Raw genomic sequence first — 26,139 nt, forward strand, 5'->3', positions numbered from 1 at the left:
TGAAACAGCCTTTGGCAAAATCTTCCAGTCTAACATTATGTTAAAGAGACATGACAATGGCAAAACTGTCTAATCCCATGTTAAGAAAACATGACAAATGCCAGACCACTCTAATCCCATGTTACATGAAACAAAGCTTCAAAAGAGTTTACACTGGTTGCTGCATGACCACTCCGGTGGACTAGTGGTTAGAGCGTCCACCTCAGATGTGGGAGGTTGTGGGTTCGATCCCCGGCAGAGTCATACCAAAGACTTACAAAAATGGTACTAACAGCTACCTCGCTTGGTGCTCAGCATTAAGAAGTTAGCGTTAGGACTGGTCAGCCTGGTGTCAGGATAATGTGACTGGGTGGGACATCATGCTACATGTCTACAACATGATGCCCCAGTGCAAGACATCACTATAAACTGCCACACTGCAGACATCATAGTGATATGACAATATTTTTTGTAAAGCTATGTTAAAAATCCAAATCACACACATACACATTAGCTGCTGCATGATACCAGTTTTTGTGTGAAGCTTGCTTCATTATATGCAGCATTTTATGTAAGCTGCCATGACAAAATGTACTGTATATTCTCACTTATAAGTAGAATCAAACTATAAACAACAAAGGTCCTTATCTGCCAAGGCATTATGCGCCAGCCAATATTGGTCTTAGCCGTTATAATCGTCTAATAAGCTAGTTAATACAGTATCTTCCATCAGAGCCAAACTTTCTTATTCAAATATTCATTGGATGTACTGAGATTCAATTTGAATATTTGCCTATGCCATTAATGCTGTTAAATCCATCCTATGCCATTAATGCTGTTAAATCCATCCATATTTCTTAGTTGACTTTGGTATTTACTGACAACCCAGTCACCAAGCAACCCACAAGTCTGCATTGAAAAGAATGGGAACTCAGACATCTTCTTATATGCTATTTTATGGGTGGAAATTCAGACTAGGAATCAAATGCATGTCACACTATTTTCCCTGCTGGTCTTCAAACTCAGTCCAACCAAAAACACACCTTAGTCCTGAAGATGGAAAAATGGTATAGATAGTCAAAATCTATTGATTTCCTATTCACTTGAATAAAATTATCTGAGAAGTGATCTGTTTAGAGTCAGAATTGCACCAACATGTGGTCAGTTTTATTTATTGATATGTAAAGGCTTAATGCTGATTCAAACAATGACACCTATTACATGTATGTACAACCAGACACGTGTTTTTTGTTCAGGGCACCTGAATAACAATAAATAGCAATGGTGATGTTAACAGAAATGTAACTATTCATAATTTTGACATTATTGGTACCTTTATGATTGACAGTTTGAATTTTAGGTGATTAAGCAGGTTTGAATTTGGTCCCTTGTAAACTAATTCAACACTACATAGTTTACAATTTGCCATTTTTATAAAATGCTGCCAAACTCCATGGTAAAAAATTATTTGAATAATAATTTTCTATTCAAATATTCACAAAAGATATTTGAGTTCAAAAGTTCAGTTATTCATTGCAGCTGTATTTTACATACTGTTTTATCTGCCTGTTTAAAAAGTGCTATTAAAATGTGCTACATCAAATCATGAATTTGTTACAACTGTGTGGTAACTATTTTGTGGGGACTGTTTGTTTGGCAATTGGTGCAGACCCTCTCACATGGTTATATACGGCTTTACAGCTTTATATTCTGAGTTTAAATACAAATAAAAATGTCTAAATTTCTCAAGACCTATAAAGATTAAAAATGATCATGTATGTGAACGAGAATGGATAGTGAATGGTACAATAACTTCCAACTTTTCCAAAGCCTCAACAACTGCCTCCATTTATATAGTAAATTCTAGATGAAAAGGGAGACATGGAAACTGAGTTGTTATGGCATCTTACTCATAATCCAAGAGATTGCAGTTTCAATACTTCCCCAAGCCAGCCCCAGCCAGCCTACATCTTCCTTAATCAGCATGATATAGTCAATAGTGTTAAAAGTGTCATTAAAACCCACAAAAATAAAGCATCAACAAAAAACTCCTAGCAACGAAAATTATTGATGAGATCTTTTAAAAATATCCCTTTGGTATTCTTCAATTTAATATTTTTTTACAACAATGCACCATGCATCCAGACAAAACTTCATCATCATAAATTTGCAGCATGACACAGGGACTTCATTACCATGATGATGCTATCATAAAAGGATGAGAAAGTATAAAAAAATGGAGCAGCTTTGCAATAAGGCATCTGATGGGCTGACTATTCTGAATGTCTTTTTGTCTCAGTAGTGACATATCGTATAATCTTAATCAATTAGAATTCATGCGGTATCAACGTTTTTGCTTTCTGTGGCCAAGCAAGACCACAAGTTTAAAGTTACAATGAGGTATGATCAAATAATCAAAGCATGCCTCTCACCTGTCTAACCATATTCCATGGTAAAACATGTCTCTCACCCCTCTAACCATATGCAATAATACATCATGCCTCTCACCCATCTAACCATATGCCATGATAAAGACAGCTCTCACCCATCTAACCATATGCCATGATAAAGACAGCTCTCACCTCTCTAACCATATGCAATGATAAAGCATGCCTCTCACCCCTCTAACCATATTCCATGGTAAAACATGACTCTCACCTCTCTAACCATATTCCATGGTAATACATGACTCTCACCTCTCTAACCATATTCCATGGTAAAACATGACTCTCACCCCTCTAACCATATGCCATAGTAAAGTATCCCTTTCCCCACTTCTAACCATATTCCATAGTAAAAGATGACTCTCACCTATCTAACCATATTCCATGGTAAAGTATGCCTCTCACCCCTCTAACCATATGCCATGGTAAAGAATGCCACTCACCCCTCTAACCATAGGCCATGGTAAAGCATGCCTCTCACCCCTCTAACCATATGCCATGGTAAAGCATGCCTCTCACCCCTCTAACCATATGCCATGGTAAAGTATGCCTGTCACCCCTATAACCATATGCCAGATTGTTTGCTAAGAAATACATGGAAATTAATGATGGTACTGTCATTTATATCAATATGTATACTATTAACCCAATCACAAAACATTATATCCACATACTGAAAGTGATACAGTACTAAGAAAAAAATAAATTTAATATGTCATTGGTTTCAAATCCTTTCCTAAATGATCAGTATTTCCTGACACATCAAAGAAACTCACTTATGAAGCAAATTCTTTACCTGACTGAAAGAAGCAGATCCAGTGAAACTGGGTAGGTTTATGCCCTAATCTGACCCTAACAGTACCTTCCTATCATATCAAAACCTATATGGACAGATGAACAAACATTCTTTACCTTGCTGGAAGAAGCAGATCCAGTGAAACTGGGTAGGTTTATGCCCTAATCTGACCATAACAGTGCCTTCCTATCATATCAAAACCTATATGGACAGATGAACCATGTCTGGTCATGGTATGGCAGGCTGAATACATCTTAAGACTGGCTCAACAGGGGGTCATTATAGATTCTTTACAGAGGGACAGGGACCAAGAGGATGTCCATATGGAGGTCAGTTATCCTCTGTTAAACAGATTTCTTATTAATTCTCTTCTTCTCTTCTTTGATCACTTGATAACTCTAACTATATTCCTGCTGGAGAAAATCAGGTTCATCCCTTTAAAGTCTACTTCACACACCATATGTGTAATTTTACTGAAATAAGGCATAGCAAAGACATATACAATCACTCTTTCTTTCTCTACCTTTAAAGACCTCCCTGTCTTCATGAGGATAAGTATAGCATCCACATGTACACTGTATGTACTTGCTTATAATTGAGTCAAACTGCAAACAATAAAGAGAATGATCTTCCATAGCATAATGGACCTGCAGATCAGGGTCTGCATCTATGATGCTTGTTCTACTGATTACTCCTAACAAATTGCACAGACCCAGTCATGGATTTTTTATTATTTTTTTTAATTTTTTTTTTAAAGAGTTGAGGGGTATTTTCAAAGTTAATTTAATTGGCAAGATGGAGAAAGAATGGGTGTCTGGATCAATTATATTTAATTGATGGCTTTATGTTCTAATTACAACAGCATGCATTTAATTTCTTTTTTTTATTATTCAGACTAAGCAGCTGTTCTGCAAGTCAAATAAAAACACTAAATGGCTTCCTTACCTGTTAACCTCAAAATGGTATGGTTCCACAAATTTCAAACCTGCAAAGAAATATTACAAAGATGTAAAGCCTGTTTTAAGTCTAAATTTTGTGTTAAAGAACATAATTTTTAGTAACAGTTAACTTGACATTTTTAAATTAACTCCCATAAAAAGAATACATGTTATACAAAGATGTAAAACCTGTTTTAACTCTAAAATTTTGTGTTAAAGAACAAAATTTTTAGTAACATTTAATGTGACATTTTGAAATTAACTCCAAAACAAATAATTCAACAGTGATGCTAATTATAAATAATCTAAATGAAGTAATTACTTTCAATATGGATGCCAAAGGCTAGAAGCAAAACATATCAAAATTGGTACAGTGCTGCAGAGCTTACAGCAAGATACAAAATTCTGCAAACTGAGTATTATTATTAATCGTCAAATTTCTGAGATCCTTTATTTATTAAAGGTCAAATTTCTATATTCCTGCATAAATCATTCAAGTGTACAAAACTGCTGTAGTTCTATGTGATCTAATATCAATATTTAATTTAGCAACTGGTCCATTACTATTATTATCACTATTATTATTATTTTTATTATTATTATTATTATTATTATTATTATTATCATTATTATTATTGGTCCAATTTCTCAGCTCCTTTATTCAAGGAAAATTTCTGGACTCCTTTATTAATCATACAAGAGTTTGAAACTAAAGCAGAAGTATGATCATGATAGTGTGAATGCAACCCGACCTCTGGGCAATGCATCACTACTGAGCAAGATTCATTTCAGAGTTTTGATGAATTTCTAAATGAACACAATGGGTTTCTATTCTAATGAGAAATAACTCAAATTCTCTAAATGTTCTAATTTGACAACCTCACTTGTGAAAATACTTTTTTCTTTAGTCTGTCTTCATTGCAGAATGATTGGTGCAGACCCCACTCCTAAGCATAAAAAAAAACAGTTTGAATATTTTGTCTATACTCCCAATGTTCCTGATTTAATGTTGCATTTGGAAAATAAATAAAAGAGAACCATTTTACTACTTATGTGAAAAAAGTCAATGTATGCTTATCCAAAGTGTCAGGTTTGGTTTGGTGGTGTGGTATAAATATGTTGTGTACATGTTATGGCACGTCAACACATGAGGGTTATTAAGGCCAGGAGTTAAGTGACTTGCCTGCCCATAGAAATGTTATCGAAGATGATCCAGGCTGATTTGTTGTTATGATTTGAATTTACACCCTTTTCAGTCATGAGGCTTCCAGACATAAACCCAGTCCAGACATGTATAATTTGGATGTTCAGATCCTACTGACCTTACTGCAAAAAAGTCATGGAAAAGGGGTTCATGTCAGGTCGGAGGACAATTTGGATATTTGTGGCTCAGATGAATGGAGCTCTACTGTATGCTATTCAAAAGAACCTTCCAAATCAGTGAAAACAAAAGGACCATGAAAAACACAATATCTGCCCACCCTGCATATAGTCAGTAAGGTTGATTTGGTCAAGGTATGCAGTGCTGAAGCCAACTCAAATTTGCTGACACCAATATTTTCTTATATATTTAAAATGAATGTGACCTCTGACTACGAATCCTGAAACTATGGGTTTCTGTATTACTCCACTAGCGACCCATCCACAAGGAACTTGCTCTAAAACAAAAGTTGTTCTGAAAAACCTATCTTCATTAAGCCAAATTCACCTTGACACTTTTACCACAAAATCAATAGGTCTTTTTCCTACCTTAACTGCAAGTCCTCTAGAAACTTGGTCAAGGTAAATGGTCTAAACAAAAGTTACCATGCAAAAACTAAACAAAAAAAGCTATTATGCAAAAACTAATTTTCTTCTTTCATTCACTGACCATGACCTTTGATTTTTAGATCACCAAGCTTCTTTACTTCCTCAAGAAGAACATGTGATGTTTTATGAAGGTAGATGCTGTGGAACGTATATTAGTGGGCATAAAAGTACTATTAACAAACACATATGGACAGACATATATACTGGCAGCATCACAGTATTATATGCATTGCCAAAAATCTATGAAAAAATAATTTATTGTTATTTTGACATAATTACCAACATATGTGTGCAATGAAAGACTATCATAAAACTTTCCATGGTAACAATTAATTGTTGTTACAGTGGCAAAACACAAATGGTATAAATAATAAATAATGATATCATCACACATGAAAAAAAACCAAAAAGAAAATCTTCCTTTTTTGTGAGTGGCAGATTCCACCTATGTGTAATCAATTTAAAAACATGTCTGTTTCAGCATATATTTGATTAATGACAGGCTCAGCTGTTTAACTCCACCAACAGATACATTTCTCTAATTAGAGTAATTAAACTAATTGTCAATTAGTGAATACATGGAATGCAAAATTGATACAAAATGCATTGCACTCAAGTTTAGGCAGTACTTCTTCAACTATCTTATGCACAATGCCCATCCTAGAAATACTATACATGATTATCTATGTGCATGTGTAGGATTACAAATTTGCAGATATCAACTTTTCCCAGGAAAATATAAATGCAATGACAAGAAAAATTGTTTTCATATCTAGCATTTCTTGCAGACATTGAATGTGCCCCAGAGAGAAACAAAGCACCAAAGTGCACTATTATGACCCCAAAAAGGAAGAACATGATGTATAAACAGCAGCCAAATCTTTTACACACTGGGTGCACTGCCAAGAATGAGACATAACCAATATTAAAATTAAAAATGAAAATTATTACATAAGCTTGTACCAACCAGTTTGCAACTTGTAACTAATTTTGTTGCCTAAACTATTTTCAAATCACAGAATCTGTGCTACATGCACAACAATTTTTTCATTTTACATATGACCATTCAAAGCAATGTCATACAATTGGGAGACGGTTTAATTTACCATACATACAGGGCATGTTCTAAGATGAGCAACTGCTAGAATCACATTAATTTCGCACACTGTATCTTCAAGCCCTACCCTACCTATTTCCTTCTTAAATCCCTCCTACACTCAAAAAACCATGCCCCATTCTAATGAATGGTGGAGGCAATATACTGTATAATATACTAGCATGCAAGTTGGATCCAATTGCAAATGGCATGGACCCACATTGAGGTCTTTGCAGTTTGTTAGAACTATTCAGTAGAACAAACTGCACTATCTGCCAGAGCATTATGTTTATGGCTCATCAACATTTACCACAGTAGCTTGCTTATAAGTAGTCAAACTGCCAACAACAATGATCCTGATTTGATGTAGCATAATGCACCTGCAGATCAGGGTCACTCCTATTTATTCTACTTTTACTCCTAACAACGTGCACAGACACAAAATCCGCCAGCGCATTATATGACAGCACATCTCGGTCTGTGAACTTTGCAGTTGGATTTGTTTTATAAGCGAGTAAATACGGTATATTCTTCGCAGTTGCACCTAACTATCTAACTTCAATATTAGTATGTATGGTAGACAGTGGTGGATGCCAGACAAGGTCTACTTAGTCATTTACATAACCATACAGAACCTGACATTTTATAGCGGTAAAAGCTTTATGGATCTACTTCGGACATCATCTTGAGAGAAAAAAAGGATTTAGAAAATAATACTGATTCCCAAGTCAACTAATTCTTTAATAATAATAATAATAAGAAGAAGAAAATGAAGAAGAAGAAGAAAAAAGAAATATATACATGTGTGTGTGTGTGTGTCTATATATATATATATATATATATATATATATATATATATATATATATATATATATATATATATATATATATATATATTGTACGAGTCAGGGATTAAACATAACCCATCAAGTTAAACTCATGAGTTTGAAACCACTGGCTTTGTCTCAAAGTGACCTACCTACCTACCTACCTACCACCCCCACCCCCACAAAATCCCTGTCCATACTAGTAATGTTGGTTGCTAATTAATATGACCAGGTCATCTTAATGCTTGCATGTTACATATACAGCATAAGGAAGAAATTCAAAGTATTTTGGTGATCTGGCAGTTCAGAAACGTGGCAGGTTCAAGACATTATACTGACAAGAATCTTCAATGTCACTGTGACAACCATACTGAATGTATGACTGGCCACTCATAAAATGGCAGGTCCAGTATATTTTAATATTTTAATGACAAGAATTCTAAATGTTATTGTAGCGGCCATACTGGATGTATGACTGGCCATTCAGAAAATGGCAGGTTCATGACATTTTACTGACAAGAATCCTCAATGTTGCTGTGGCAGCCATACTAGAATATTTGACAATTTTTTTAAAAATCAGGTTCAAGACATTTTATTGACAAGACACCTCGATGTCATGGTGGCAGCCATACTGAATGTATGACAATTAAAAAATTGCAGGTTCAAGACATTTTATTCATAAGAATCCTCAATGTCATTGTGGCAGTCATACCAGATGTATGACAATTAAAAAAATAGCAGGTTCAAGATATTTTATTGACAAGAATCCTCAATGTTATTGTGGCAGTCATATCGGATGTATGACAATTAAAAAAATAACAGGTTCAAGACATTTTATTGACAAGAATCCTCAATGTCATTATGGCAGTCATACCAGATATGACAAGTAAAAAAATAACTGGTTCAAGACATTTTATTGACAAGAATCATCAATGTCATTGTGGCAGTCATACCAGATATGACAATTAAAAAAATAGCAGGTTCAAGACATTTTATTGACAAGAATCATCAATGTCATTATGGCAGTCATACAAGATGTATGACAATTAAAAAAATTGCATGTTCAAGACATTTTATTGACAAGAATCCTCAATGTCATTGTGGCAGTCATACCGGATATATGACAATTACGAAAATAGCATGTTCAAGACATTTTATTGACAAGACACCTCAATGTCATGGTGGCAGCCATACTGGATGTATGACTATTAAAAAAATAACAGGTTCAAGATATTTTATTGACAAGAATCCTCAATGTCATTGTGGCAGTCATACCGAATGTAAGACAATTAAAAAAATAGCAGGTTCAAGACATTTTATTCACAAGAATCATCAATGTCATTGTGGCAGTCATACCAGATGTATGACAATTAAAAAAATAGCAGGTTCAAGATATTTTATTGACAAGAATCCTCAATGTTATTGTGGCAGTCATACCGGATGTATGACAATTAAAAAAATAACAGGTTCAAGACATTTTATTGACAAGAATCCTCAATGTCATTATGGCAGTCATACCAGATATGACAAGTAAAAAAATAACTGGTTCAAGACATTTTATTGACAAGAATCCTCAATGTCATTGTGGCAGTCATACCAGATATGACAATTAAAAAAATAACAGGTTCAAAACATTTTATTGACAAGAATCATCAATGTCATTGTGGCAGTCATACCAGATATGACAATTAAAAAAATAGCAGGTTCAAGACATTTTATTAACAAGAATCCTCAATGTCATTGTGGCAGTCATACCGGATGTATGACAATTAAAAATAATAGCAGGTTCAAGACATTTTATTGACAAGAATCCTCAATGTCATTGTGGCAGTCATACCGGATGTATGACAATTAAAAAAATAGCAGGTTCAAGACATTTTATTGACAAGAATCATCAATGTCATTGTGGCAGTCATACCGGATGTATGAAAATTAAATAAAATAGCAGGTTCAAGACATTTTATTGACAAGAATCCTCAATGTCATTGTGGCAGTCATACCGGATGTATGACAATTAAAAAAATAGCAGGTTCAAGACATTTTATTGACAAGAATCCTCAATGTCATTGTGGCAGTCATACCGGATGTATGATAATTAAATAAAATAGCAGGTTCAAGATATTTTGTTGACAAGAATCCTCAATGTCATTATGGCAGTCATACCGGATGTATGACAATTAAGAAAATAGCATGTTCAAGACATTTTATTGACAAGAATCATCAATGTCATTATGGCAGTCATACCGGATGTATGACAATTAAGAAAATAACATGTTCAAGACATTTTATTGACAAGAATCCTCAATGTCATTATGGCAGTCATACCGGATGTATGACAATTAAAAAAACAGCAGGTTCAAGGTTTTATTGACACGAATCATCAATGTCGTTATGGCAGTCATACCAGATGTATGACAATTAAAAAAATAGCAGGTTCAAGACATTTTATTGACAAGAATCCTCAATGTCATTGTGGCAGTCATACCGGATGTATGATAATTAAATAAAATAGCAGGTTCAAGACATTTTATTGACAAGAATCCTCAATGTCATTATGGCAGTCATACAAGATGTATGACAATTAAGAAAATAGCATGTTCAAGACATTTTATTGACAAGAATCATCAATGTCATTATGGCAGTCATACCGGATGTATGACAATTAAGAAAATAACATGTTCAAGACATTTTATTGACAAGAATCATCAATGTCATTATGGCAGTCATACCGGATGTATGACAATTAAAAAAATAGCAGGTTCAAGGTTTTATTGACACGAATCATCAATGTCATTATGGCAGTCATACCAAATGTATGACAATTAAAAAAATAGCAGGTTCAAGACATTTTATTGACAAGAATCCTCAATGTCATTGTGGCAGTCATACCGGATGTATGACAATTAAATAAAATAGCAGGTTCAAGACATTTTATTGACAAGAATCCTCAATGTCATTGTGGCAGTCATACCAGATGTATGATAATTAAATAAAATAGCAGGTTCAAGACATTTTATTGACAAGAATCCTCAATGTCATTATGGCAGTCATACCGGATGTATGACAATTAAGAAAATAGCATGTTCAAGACATTTTATTGACAAGAATCCTCAATGTCATTGTGGCAGTCATACCGGATGTATGACAATTAAAAAAATAGCAGGTTCAAGACATTTTATTGACAAGAATCCTCAATGTCATTGTGGCAGTCATACCAGATGTATGACAATTTAAAAAATAGCAGGTTCAAGACATTTTATTGACAAGAATCCTCGATGAACATGTAAAGTTATGGCATAAGAAGCAAGAAGCTGCATATAAAGAAAGATGTTTCACAATTCTGTGAAAAATTTCCACAAAAATATATCCACACTGTGACAGTTGTTAAAGTGTCTTGCACCAAGTTTGTGTTCGTCAGTTTTCAAAAACACAAGATGTAAATAAACTATTACTACTTTTGCTGGCCATTATTATTAACCTTGTTCAAAATCTAGCTATACATGTATTTTCAAACCATACTACCAACCTGAAGTGCCTGAAAAAAATCACCATTTTAAAAAAATGTTTGATACTACCAAGGTACTCTGAAATACCTAGATTATTTCTTGTGATACTAAGTCAGTTTTCTGCTTTAAAACCTTCAGTTCTAGGCCAAACAATTAGCATGTGTCATAAAACTTTATTTTCTAAACGAAAATAAAAATCTGTATTTACAGACCCAGTCTCAAATTAAATAGCCAAACATGTTACCCTAAATAATAGTTTAATGATCCTATCACCAACTTAGAAGTGATAAATTTACTTAGGTACATGGGGTGGCCCAGGTGGTTGAGTGCAATAGCACATGCCTTTCCTGATCACCACCATCTCTCCTAATATCCTTGCGGGTTCAAGTCTCAGGCTCAGCCAATGCCAATATATAAGAAAGCTTACCAGTAGCTACCCATGGGTCAGTAGTTCTGACCAGAGTTTATCCAGGTTCTTCCTCCACTAGTTTTACTGGCTGCCATGTTTAACCTATCTTGTCCTAAGAAATGGCTTTAAACCCCCAAAACAACTACAACAACATCAACTTGGGTAACTGGAGATAGGAGCCTTTAATAAAATAACTAGTGATGTTTCATGATTACAAAAAGAAATGAGGAAAAAGATTACAGCCCTATACACTTATTTGAAAGTCATTTACAACTGCAAAGGTCATGCTGTCTTAGAAATGCATTGCCAACCATTATATTTTTAAGTACGAGTGACATCCCCCTTTAGTGCATGTGTTCACTCAGTCAAAAAGTGGGAAACAAAATTAGGCCTCTGTTCTGAAAATTACATGGCTTCTACATCGGAAATAAAGTATGGATTCATTCTCAATGTAGTATGTATTGAAAGTAAAATGTTGGCCTTCACTGCATAATAGTTTTCTAAATACTGTTTATATAAGGTGACTGAGAGATAAGAATAGAATGATTCCCTGGAGAAATTAAAATCTTCAGATTTGGTTACTGTATTACCTGCTGGCTCCCTGGCCTTCTCTGTCTGCATAATGATAAAAATAAAGCTGGGTAGCCAGAGGAACTTGGGATTACAACAAATGTGTTCTAGTTTAGTTAGACATGCATTTCCAACAGAGTATCTTTTTCAAGTAAGACAGCCGTGCTTTGTACATACAATGGCAATGAAAAACAGACCTGATGTGCCTCAGTCCATAAACTTAATGGCCTCTGCATAGGAAATCTATAGGTTTATTCTAAATGTATTGAAAGAACAATTATTTTGGCCCTCTTAACATACAACTTCAGGACAAGACACTGTTTAAATAAAGTGACAGAGTGGTGATCACTCTCTGAAATCAAAACCTGCCGATTTCGGTTATCTAACATCTTAGGCCCATGCAACCAGTAGGAAGCTTTTTAGAAAAGGAAATTTTTAACATGTGAGGACCAACCAGAGAAACCTGGACTATAATTTGGGTACTGTTCTAGGGATGAGGGTACTCTATTTCAGTAACCAAAGCAGTTATATGGCTGACAGTCACCTATTCAGGTAACTAAAGTGGTTCTAGAGCTAATGGTCATCTGCTTGGGTATTCAAGCAGTTCTAAGGTTGATGGCAGGAGGTTGTGGGTCCGAGCCTTGGCTGAGTCATACCAAAGACTTATACAAATAGTACAAACAGCTGCCTTGCAGGCACTCAGCATTAAGAGGTTAGTATTATGACTGGTTGGCCTGGTTTCAGGATAATGTGACTGGCTGGGACATTATGCTACACGTCTGTGTCATGATGCACCAGTGCTAGACATGACCATAAACTGCCACACTGCAGACACTGTAGCAATATGACTGCAAAATTGTTAAAAAGATATGTTAAGAATTCAAATCACACACACATACAATTTAGAGCTAATGGTCATCTGTCTGGGTATTCAAAGAGTTCTAGAGCTAATGGTCATCTATTTGGGTATTAAAAGTAGTTCTAGACCTAATGGTCATCTATTTGGGTATTCAAAGCAGTTCTAGAGCTCATGGTCATCTGTTTGGGTATTAAAAGTAGTTCTAGACCTAATGGTCATCTGGATATTCAAAGCAGTTCTAGAGCTAATGGTCATCTCTTTGGGTATTCAAAGCAGTTCTAGAGCTAATGGTCACCTGTTTGGGTATTCAAAGTAGTTCTAGACCTAATGGTCATCTGTTTGGGTATTCAAAGAGTTCTAGAGCTAATGGTCACCTGTTTGGGTATTGAAAGTAGTTCTAAATGGTCATCTGTTTGGGTATTCAAAGAGTTCTAGAGCTAATGGTCATCTATTTGGGTATTAAAAGTAGTTCTAGAGCAAATGGTCATCCGTTTGGGTATTCAAAGCAGTTCTAGAGCTAACGGTCATCTATTTGGGTATTCAAAGAGTTCTAGACCTAATGGTCATATGGGTATTCAAAGCAGTTCTAGAGCTAACGGTCATCTATTTGAGTATTCAAAGAGTTCTAAACCTAATGGTCATTGGGTATTCAAAGCAGTTCTAGAGTTAATGGTCATCTGTTTGGGTATTCAAAGCGGTTCTAGAGCTAATGGTCATCTATTCAATCACTTATTTTCAAGTATTGGTAAAGTAATCCTTAGTGTATGTTCAAATATGTCCCCCCAACCTTTGGCAAAAAGAAATTGTTTGTACTCTTGAAAATTATCGCAAATGTATAAATATGGTGTCCAGAAAGTTGGAGAGTATATGAATAGTATTATATGGGATTCTGGTTCCCAACATTCTCTTTCCAGGAACAAACTTTATTTTAAAAACATACAATAATTTTGTATAATAGTTAAAGTTAGAAAGTACCAACTTAGTATTTTGGGTCAACACCCAAGTCTCTACTCCACGAAGCTACAATTAATCAACTGCATATCACAGATTTATGGTGAGAACATCTTCAAACACTTGGGCAACAGCACAAGATGCTTCAAGCTCAATTTCCCAAACTCCTATACAATTTTGACAAACCTGGTGTAAATGACACAAGTGGCAAATAAAAATATAAAATACTCCTCCAGGGAGGCAAACATAATAATTACATGTGTCAGCATTTATAGCAATTTCAGAACAGTAATTAGTTATAATAACTGTAATAATCAGTTAACAAGTCAGCCTCAATCATAATTCAACACAAACACACCATTTCTAGCAGTTACTTCAAATGACTGGTACTGCACATAAAAAAGCACTCGCAATAGAGTTAAAAATATTAAGGTTGTCATTACAGCTGTTTTTTAGGATCAGATCCTATCCAACCAACAATCCTAATTGTCAATTAGCTTCTGCAGTGTTCAAGCAAAAACCTGGTTTAATGGGCTTTCTTGCAAAGTTTTTGCCCACAGGAAGAGCTATGCATCACAACTTTAAATTTCTTAGTAATGAAAAACAGCAAATTATCTTGGTGTGAAAATGGCAAACACTAATCTATCACTTACAAGAACAAGTGAAATAAATTCACAAACTATAACAGACATGCACTGGTATAGGTATGTTGGAAGCTTGAAATGCATGTAAGATGTTGATGTAGTACTTGAGTTGATTATCTGGGTGCTACAACAAAACTTAATAATTTAAAGACTGTCCATGTCTCCAAACCTCTCCATAATTTTATTGTCCCCACATGTATAGCTTCCCTCATTATAATGCACTTCCTAATAATGGTATTCCAGATATAATGCAGTACCACTATGGACCCATCCAGCTGGACTAACATGGCAGGAACTTCGAAGAATCCAAGGTTACACCATTTCACGTTTTCAGCTGCCAAGTTTTACAAATACTGTATGTCTGATATTTATAAAAAGATTTTCAGTTGGGACTGTGGCAGTCATATTGGACGTAAGATTGACACCACTTTTATTTAGGACTGACCAGACAACATAGGAAGTCTCCTGCTGAAACTCCATGTCAATATTACAATCCATTCAGGATTTTCAAGATATGAGACATATTAGCCGTAATGGTTATAAGATTGGCACCATTTTCAATTAGGACCAACTAGAGATCATACCACGTATTTTGGTCAAAACCTGACAATGATATGACTGCATTCAGGAGTGGTAGCAGTAACAAAATTTTCAAGGTGGCTATATTGGATGCCATATCAGCATTCTTTTCATTTAAGGCCAACTAGACATCATTACAAGCCTTCTTGTGAAAAATCCTTTTCATTTAAGACCAACAAGATACCACAAGGAGTCTTCTGGTGAAAAGCCAATGTCAATTAACTTTACATGTAGAAGGAATCGCCACTACAGGCTGCTGAGGAAGACATACTGAATGTCCGATCAACACAATTCTTCTTTAGCATCACACCAAGTCTTCCCTCTCAAAAACTTAATAGTGTTAACAAGACTTTCAAGATGATCATGATTGTAATACGAATTTCTGGACAGTACCATTTTCAATTAGCACCAGCGAGACATCATATCAAGTATTTTACTGAAAACCCCATTGTCAGAATGACTATCTGTTTGGGAGGAGTAGCAATAACAAGACATTCATAGTGGATATCTCTGAGTAGAACCATTTTCGTTTAAGACCAACTAAACCTTGAGATGAATGTGTCAAATTTTAAAGCAATCCTCTTAGAATATGCATGGGCAATTTTCACCAAGGTGTGGACCAAATAAGTTATTTTTAAAGCCACACCCTATGATGTAAATTAGCTAATAAAACCAGGTCATATTCTACCCACCCCATATCCAAGAAGTTTAGAAGGAGTGGTAAAAACAAACTTGTGCTAATGGATGAATGACAGGCAACAGATGATACAGATACGATGGAGAAAGTAAAATCTTTGATAATAAGCACACCCACCCTCGCTGTTTGATACATTTATTGGACTTGCCCAATAATCTTTTCACGGAAGAAATACTTAAGATGCATCTGTCACTTTATTCCCCCTTTATCTGTACATGTGTCATCAAAAAGATTATTTTAAAGCATATTGGATGAGCAAACTGCAGAACATCAATAAACAAAGTCCATTCTGTCTGGGCTGTATATGGTAGCTTTTTTAGAAGTTACTATCATCAAGCCTGCTTTTGATGCACCTGAATCAAACACTTTTAGAAAATAAAGACTAGTCTATCGAAAGCTATCTTTCAAGATGCCTGTTAAACAACTTAAGTGACATGTAATAAAGAAAACTAAATGTTTAACAAATGTTTCCTTGAGACAAATATGAGTTATTATTTATTACCACTGATGATCATGCTGTGCTTGATAAGTACCAGACAGCTACAGCTACCCTGAGACAGCTACAAAGACAGCTTAACATAAAGCTTATCAGAAATTTTATAGCTTTCTGGAGATCCAAGAATGTCATTTACCTAACAGATCCAGTCAGAAATGGAAAAACGTTCTGAAAACCCCTGATGTTGCCAAACTTTCATCTTGTCATCTGTAAAAAGTGAAAAATAACTTGTAAAGTTCCCTTAATGGACCTAACCTTTCTAAGCCCCTTGTTAATGACCCAATTCTTACCAAGCTCCTTGTTAACGTCACTAAATGGCCCTATCTTGTCTAAGCCCCTTGTTAAGGTCCCTCAATGACCCTATCCTTTTTATGTCCCTTGTTAAGGTCCCTTAATAGCCCTAAACCCCTTGTTTAGTCACTTGCCCTATCTTGTCTAAGCCCCTTGTTAAGGTACCTCAATGACCCTATCCTTTTTATGTCCCTTGTTAAGGTCCCTTAATAGCCCTAAACCCCTTGTTTAGTCACTTGCCCTATCTTGTCTAAGCTACATTGGCAAAATGGCAACGTATAACGGACCCACTGAACAAAAGAAAGCCTGACCCATCAACTCTAACATACTGCTTGGGCAAATTATTTATCTTTGAGGTTTCAGGGCATCATACACTTAGTTATAAAAGGTGCAGATTATCCTTAACATTCCTATATTTCTTGGAGACATAAAAAAACTGTCAAAAACAGAACAAGCATGTGTCAAGTTCATATGGAGCACACTTCCATCTGTTTTCTGCATTAAAGTGCCCAACTTCCAGAGATACCTCATGGTCTTCTGATGTTCCTCACTTGTGTGCCTTTGGAATTTCTAATTCCCAAATGAACTATGCAAATGGGGGGGACACTTGTGTAACTCTGGTAAAACTAACATACAATTTGGGTTAGATTATTTATTTTCAAGGATCAAGGCTTCATTTAGTCCTAATACAAGGTCCAGATTAGCTTTATGTTGGAGTACTAAGACAATGCTTTGGAAAGTCAAAAACTTTTAAGACAACAGCACTTGCCCAATCCATTTTAAACGTCCTTATTTAAACAACAGCTTCTGTTCAGTGCTACAATGAATTTGTGAAAAAATCTCACAACTTTCTGCGAGAAAAGACCATTTATAAGTTATCATTATAAAACAAGTTTAAAATCCACACATGCATTAGATTTACTGGAAACAATTAAATGAACAAGAGGCCAAAATGGGCTGAGATCACTCACCTGATATTTGCCTAATAGCCAAATGTATGATCAGTTGATCAGGAAATCTTTGCTAATATTGTAATATGATGTTTTAACCAATGCTGTTGATTGCATGTCATGAAAAAAATTGTTACAAGGTTTCTCTATTTATTTTAAATATTCTTATCCATATCGGATTACAATTTAACATCACTGGTCCAATACTGTGAGGTCCCTACACCAGGAAACTTTGTGTCAAAGTTGGTCAAATTCTTATCAGCTTTTCTTACAAGTTGTTTAAATATTTTTCAACTTCAGTAATAGCAGCATATTTTTAGGTGAAATGACACTGCATATAAATCTGGAAGACATTCAAGCTAGGATACCTTCTGTCAAATTTGGTCAAATATTGTGCATTTATTTATAACATTTTCAGTTGGCCAATGAGAAGGTAGTATTCCAGTCAGCACGTTGTTCTTGCGTATTAAGCTGGTGCGATCATGGCCATGTCAAGCAGTAGTGTGGGAAAACAGTCTGGCATTCCTTAAAGTATGATAGTAAACCAAACTTGGGGTACACAAAGTTGAATGACTGGCATCAATTTGTACACATTTTTTAAAGTCTTCATGCCCATAGGCTTCAGTCAAATTTGAAAAAATAGTTTTCTACAGTTTTGAAAAGTCATTTCAAGATTTTCTTTTCTTTTAATTTTAGTCATGGCAGCTAGATTCCAGGCCAAATCATTTTTTTAAAATGCAAATTTAAAAGATCTACCTAAATTTGACCAAATCCTGTTCAGTGGTTTTGGAAAAGAGTCATTGATAGTTGTTTTCTCTCTTTTATTATTAAGAGTGGCGATACTTTACTGCAAACTAAAATCATTTGCAGTAAAAGGTCTTCATGCCAGGATGCTCTGTGCCAAGTTTGGATGAAATTAACTAAAGATGTTTTTAAGAAGGTTCTGAAAGTAGCAATTGTGGACACGTCTTTGGGTCAGGCAAGTTTAAACTGAGCTTGTGATTATCAACAGATGGATCATGTATTTGTTGTCTAAAACAAAAATGTTGCTAAAACACCAATTGTGAAATTGGACAAGGGCAGACTTCAATCTTCCATATATCTCCTTGGTAAACAGAAAGGTTAATTAAAATGGACTTTTTCAGATAGGTTGAAAATTCTTGGCATTGACTGGTAGCTAGATGTAAGTCATGCATGCAGGCACTTCTAATACCTGCTTTTATCTATTTTATATCAATAATAAACCCTAACAAGATCCCACTTACATTAATTGAATGGTATGCTCTTTCTCTGTAGCTATTCATTAGGCTGTGCTTTGTGAAAAGTGGGCTTTCTGACATCAATTGTTTCAATACTGCAAGTGCTCACCCATGAATGATTGAGTCTAGATTTGAAACACAAGAAACCTACTTGGCTGAGCTTATCACACCAGGAGTAGCTCCACTCCTTAGACATGGACAATAAACTACAAAGCTTGCACTGAAACCCAAGATCTCTTGGAAAACAAACTCCACAGCCATTAGGAAAGCCACTCACATTAGCAAGGATACAGTGCCCACAAACCTGCCATGCCCAAATGGACATAGGTAAAAATCTGCACATATTTGCAGAGCAGCATATTTTTGTCCAAATGCACACATGGCACTGGTGCATGGCCTTCCATATCACAGATTTTGAATTGAATACATGTACATGGATGAAATAACAATGAGTGTCATCTCAAGTAATGAAAATGTTCACCGATACATTCACTAACAGTGATAATGAATGGGATGTCATTCTGCACAGCAAGCATACTTAATACACAAGGTCTCTAGCAAACTAGTTCAGTCTAAATTTTAAAACTGTCATGCAATAAATTCTCAAGAAAATAACCAATTTTTTTTAAAGCAATTATGATAGGACAGTGAATAGCAAGAAATAAAAGCAATTCCTTCATTCTCATCAAATACTCAATCTGTCTACTTCTAATCATTTTTATAAAATAACTTGTTTTGCTTCTTTAATTCATCCCAGAAAGCCTTTCCTTTCCAATTTAGATATTTTACAGCAGGAAATTCCAATGGGCAATATTAATTTGAATTTTACAGGAAAACAATCAAATTTCATTTGATTGGGATTTAAAGATGAATCTGTTTAAATTTTCCAAGACAAAATCAATCCAAGTTCGGGTCAGTGAACAGCATCCTGCTCCCTTTGGTTACTAAGTATACATCAGAATGGCTCTCTATTCTCCACCACAACAGCTGCAACTCAGCAAATTTAACAGATTACTTTGAGATAGATATTGACAAAACACAGGAAGATATTAACCGATCAAGACTTAAACTTAAATTATTTACGACATTACTGCACATCATTCATATATTTTCTTTTTGATAAGTTGTTAACAATCTATCTTTCATGTGTGATGCAATTCAGCACACATGAAGCATATTCACATTCAATTTATTCATTTGTCCTACTCATCTCAAAGCCTCCATTATAATTGAGGATGGCATTCTTCAATGGAAATGGATAAAATGTTAGTTAGAAACTAATCTGAGCACAATCAGAATGGATAATTTATGACAATTGTCCTTATTCCCACTACTTTTATCATTGCAGCAGCTAATTTTATTTAAATATTGATACTGGGATGAATTTCTTACTGACTGCTCATTCCAATATTAATTAAACTTATAGCTGTTTCTTATAAGTGGAGAAATTATATGAATTCTGCAGTCACAGAATAAGACTGCACACATAAATCCACTTTAGAAATATCACCAAAATGTTTCATTTTGTCAAAATGTGCATAATAATAATAATAATAATAATAATAATAAGGAGGTCAGAATGTCACTCACATGGATTACATAACAGCTGACCATTTCACATAATGGGCTTCTGTATTTAAATGTAAATAAAACAAGCTATGTAAACTGTCTCCCAACCCTTAAATCATGTACATTTCACCAACTGCACTACACATGTATCATAATACCAATTATTTCTAACGATTAAGGCATAATTTTTATCTTGCTCCTAACTGAAGTCATCCAAGATCTTGATGATAAAATTCATTTACCAAGTTTTATAGTAATGGGATGAGATTTATAATCCCAAAGATCTTGAGACATGACAAATTCAGCAAATAAAATGCAAGACATCGCATTAATATGTGCTGATCTCACTTATTAGAGAACCAGTCTACAAGAATGATACTGTAAGCTTATTAAAAGCAAGATATAATTAGAACTATGTCTCAAGAGTGGAAACCAGCTTAGACTATCAGCTTCAAGATTACCTCATTAATGGGCAGATCTTGCTCACAGGTGCTGAAAATAGATGTGGTCTCAGGTCATGGGCAAGGGAATTTCCAATGCTGACCAGCCAGTTTTTCCAGTCAACTGGTGACAATTTGTAGCCTAGAATCATCAAATGTATCCCTAATCTAAAAATGTCTGGCATACACTTTCATAGTTCTAACAATGTATCAACTTTGAATAAATGCAGTCCAGTTTTGAAATTGACAATTTCAACATGTTTTATAGTAAAGTAATAAGTATCCAGTCTACTCTAATTATGCTGCGAGAACTTATGAAGCTACCGGGTTATCTTTAAGTGTTTTTTTCCACATCTAAAATAATCCTACTGCTGTGCTGAAATATGGCAGTGGTCAGTTAAGGTCCTAAATGACGGTGTTGAAATATGGCAGTGGTCAGTTAAGGTCCTGATTTTTTGCAGTAAAAACAACAAATTCATTGGTTAGTGTCTGAAATGGATAATATACTACCGTATTCACTTGCATATAAATAAAAAAAATCCAACTTCAAAACACATAGACCCAAATCTGCTACTGTGTAATATGCCAACATATCTGGTTCTGTGCAGTATGATAAGAGTTATCAAAAGAACAAAGACCCTGATCTGCAGATGCATTATATGCTATGGCAAATCATGATCTTTGTTGTTTGCAGTTTGACTATACTTGTGAGCAAGTGTAACAAAATAGATAAATACAGGTACGATATCACTCACTACCTGCCATATTAACTTAGGACATGCCACTAACCAGCATGCCTTGGTCCTGGATCACTGGGTATTGGGCCTTATTTTCAGGTCTGGTTTGTAATCAAACATGTCCAACATTTTGATGACATCAGACTATTAAAGTAGTAAAAGGCAACTCTCACATTTAATCAACTTCAGAAATTCTTTTGATTTCATATTTAACAGACAAGATATAACATGTTCCAAAGTTCCATACCTGCCCATAACATGATAAAAATGATTTTGTACTCCCACCCACGCCTAATGATCCTGGGTCATTGTGTTAGCCTCTTTATCATGTATTTTGAATTGGGTATCCTCATTACTGCTGTTTCACAGAAGCCATAAACCAAAACTAAAGACACTAGACCTCTTTCAAAATACATTAATGAAATATATTTCAAATAAATTCCATGTTTCCCAAGTGATTCAATGAAGACTGGGAATAAAATCCTCTTTGATACCCAAGACATAGCTAAACAACTAATCAACCAAAATACATGATTGAGAACAAACAATACAGAATTAAAAGAATATGTGAATAACTGTGTCAAATAATCAAGAAATAACAAAAAAGTACCAATTAAGATACAATGAAATATTTTTTCATAAAAAAATTAATACATAAAAAGGCACAGAGCTAGATGGTACAGGTCCAGCAAATACTTAAAACTGAATGGGGAACTTAATACAAGAGTCAACAGTACACAATCAAAACTTAAGCCTACAACATAATAAATTTTGTTACACTTTAAAACAGGTAAGAATAACACCACAGCAAAAAGGTAACAAAAAGATCTTCCAGACAATTACAGACCCATTTTGGTGTTACCCCTATTTCCAACATTATTGATGAAACATGTAGCAAAACAAAAATCAGTACTTACATACAAATGACCTCCTACACCAACACTAACCAGGCCTTCAATCAAACCATTCATGTTACATTACAATGACAAGTTAACAGATAAATGGCTTGAAGACATAGATGTGGGCAATGACAATTTAACAAATAAATGGCTTGAAGACATAGATGTGGGCAATGACAAGTTAACAGATAAATGGCTTGAAGACACTGATAAGGCAACATAATAGGATCAATTTCTCAAGAAGGGCCATAACATGCTTATTAAAAAACTCTTTTATTACAAATTCACTGAAGAACAATTTCCTGGATACAGCCTTATCTAAGTAACAGAACTCACCAGGTCCAACCAAACAGTACTCAGACCTAGTCCTGGTGCAATAAATATGGTGCGCCTCAGGGCTCAGTCCCTGGTCCTATCTTATTTCTCATGTACATTAATTTGCATACTATGAATAATGAAACTAATTATATCTACAGATGAATCAACAATCATCACACTACATCAAGACTGAAACACAATCCAACAACTTCTGCATTATAATCTGAACCCTGCTGATAAATGGGGTCAGGTCAATGGATAAATACCCAAAACACCACAGCAATGCTACTAGGGACATCAAACATAAACTTGACTCATTCAAACAAACTAATGAATCAAACTTCAGTAGTGTGCAATCAGTCTACTGGCACTGTCCGCAGCCATGTTTAGGTTTTTAAACTGGTTTCCTTTTGACAAAGAACTTTATATCATGTATATATTTGGTTTATAAATCCTTTCATAATTAAAGAATTAAGTTTATCTTAATGGTATCTACTACACCTGTATGTACTTTTTTAAGATCAGCATGAAAACTACCAAGAACTAATGCACTGAAAATGTAGTTTACATCAAGAGGATCTAGAGACTGGAACCAAGGCCATAGAGAGCAATCATGGGCCCTGGGGTAAGAAACACCTGGGCCTCTATTAGTTCTTGTTGAAACAAAAAATTTCTTTTATAAAATTAAAAAGTGATGTTCGGCCCAGGCCCCCTTATGGCGCCAGGGATATATCTCTGAGTGATCTCCCTCTTGTCCGCCCTGCCTACTACCACATGAGCAACTAAAGTAAGGTGAAAATCTTGTCGTGTTCTATGTGGGAAGTAATATATAATAACTCTGCAAATATTCCAGCAGTTTCTCCTTTATTAAATTTATCTATTAATCCATTACAAAGATGATACAAGGGGCCCCCGAGTGGTCTAAAGTGCTCTCTGTTACAGATCACTGCCATCTCACCACTGTCTACATGGGTTCGAGTCTCAGAATCAGCTAATTTGGGTATGTGAGAAAGCTTGCCAGTAGTGGGTCGGTGGTTCTTACCAGGGTTTACTTCCACCATTAATACTGGCTGCCATGCATAGCCTATCGTGTGCTGGAAAATGGCCTTAAACCCTACAAAAACAACAACAACAACAAAGATGATACAATGGCATACATACATTTATATTATAATAATCTGAACTAAAACACTTGTGTATCATTAACCTGTACACAATACCTTCTTTTTTTATAAATGTGGAAAATGTGTTAAGACTATTGCGTGCCCTAGGGGTCTTGTGTGAGATCAGCTAATACTGAACTAAATAACTTGTACCCACTGAAAACAATTATTATTATTATTATTATTATTATTATTATTATTATTCCATCAGCTGTATAAATTTCTCATTCCAAAGGCAATGGGGCATACAAATCTTGCTTTTAATGAAATATATATACCAGTCATTTATCAAAGACACAATGTAAATTGTATATAATTTATTTATACCATATACCAGTACACAATTTAACATTTGCAATGGAGCCAAGCCAGACTATAAAAGGCTATGCATTGACAGTGGGAGTTAATTCTTTGCTGTGTCTGCAATAAACTATTGTCCTGAACAAAGCACTCTCTTGGAAATGTTTAATTTGCTTCTTTAGAAGAGGTTCTATTTTCATTCCTATAAATAAAACAATTGAGAGAGATGCCTTAGATTCAAATATGAAGTTGGTTTAAATAAATAAAGTACCAACATGGAACAGCGAAGATACCAAACACACTGGATGTGCAACCAATTGATCACTAGTCATTGAGAAGCAGGCCATTTTAATTCAAGCTGAGAAACAATGTCTAGGTAATTCAATCTCTCCCTGCACAGTGACTTAGAGAGAGGGGGCAGATATATATGTACATCAGTATTAGGCAATCAGTTTGCCAATTTCACCATCTGAAATTGGTGGAGGTGTGTGTGTGTGTGTGTGTATGAGAGAGAGAGAGAGAGAGAGAGAGACAGAGACAGAGAGAGAGACAGAGAAAGAGAGAGAGAGAGAGAGAGAGGGAGAGAGAGGGAGAGAGAGAGAGAGAGAGAGAAAGAGAGAGAGAGAACTTTGTTATAGGCTGAACAAATCATTGAAAAAATTACGCAAATAATCTGGAAGATTTTACAGTTTGTCAAGGAACTTACAATATGGCTCTGGTCTGGCAGGCTTCTGTAAGATTGTATCATGAAACAATGAAGAAAAATCCCATGGAAAATGTAACAATACCAGTATAAATATTTGGTTCCAGATACCAACACGTTGACAGTGTTTGTGTCCCCCTGGTGACAATCAGGTTGGAAAACATAAATTAATTAATGAAATGATTACGTTTTGTGCATTATTTTATATCCTTGATACTTTTTTTACAAATTGGTTTGGGGTACAAAGATATGGGAGGGTCTGTGAATACTTAGGTTGTGTGAATACTGAAGTTACAGAGTGTTTAATTTATAAACTTTGTTGCTCAATTATTCTCATCAACCCCACCATCCTCGCACCCTGTTGAAATAAACTCCCATGTTATTTAAGTGCGACTCCTTCTTAGCATGCTTCCCCCAATGGTTAACATATAAAAACCCGTCTTTTTTTTATAAAATTAATTTTATCTGTGAATTTAAATGATTGAAATCCAGCAAGAAATCTTGTAAGGCATTCATCTGTTTAACTGGCTGGTATTCCCAATTATAAGTAATATTTTTACAGGGAGCTTGAATGGCTGAATGGTCTGCATTGCCATCTAACCTCTCCATGTGGATTGAGTACAGCAATGAGGTAATACACTTATAAAGCAGATGTACATTTGACAAAACTTATGTAAAGTTCACCACCTAAAAATTACTGTACTGCTTGACCTTCTCTCACCACGCCCTTCTAAATCAGTTTTACTCCCCATCATTGATTACAGAAAACCTTGAGTGCAGGATGTGTAATTTGATTAAGTTCCAAACAGTATCACCAGTATCACTGCAATAGCTGTCTCTACTCCCTCCACTGATGGGAATTTACTCAATTTATTAAATGGCACAAAGCTGAGAAATCCCCTCAAGCACT

At 35.0% G+C, this 26,139-nt stretch overlaps 1 protein-coding gene across 8 annotated transcripts in view; it reads right to left on the minus strand.

The window, feature by feature from the left end:
- The window catches only part of LOC149796957 (teneurin-m-like), a 432,723-nt gene that overhangs the window by 260,452 nt on the left and 146,132 nt on the right, over positions 1 to 26,139 (minus strand). For all 8 annotated transcript variants that reach the window (XM_089961631.1, XM_089961633.1, XM_089961632.1 and 5 more), the window contains one exon: positions 4,165 to 4,204. The gene's annotated coding sequence lies outside the window, so the exon portion shown is untranslated. The remainder of the gene's footprint in view (positions 1 to 4,164; positions 4,205 to 26,139) is intronic.

This window comes from Sinohyriopsis cumingii, chromosome 6 (assembly GCF_028554795.1).
Source record: "Sinohyriopsis cumingii isolate HCF-2022 chromosome 6, ASM2855479v2, whole genome shotgun sequence".
Classification (NCBI taxonomy): Eukaryota; Metazoa; Mollusca; class Bivalvia; order Unionida; family Unionidae; genus Sinohyriopsis; species Sinohyriopsis cumingii.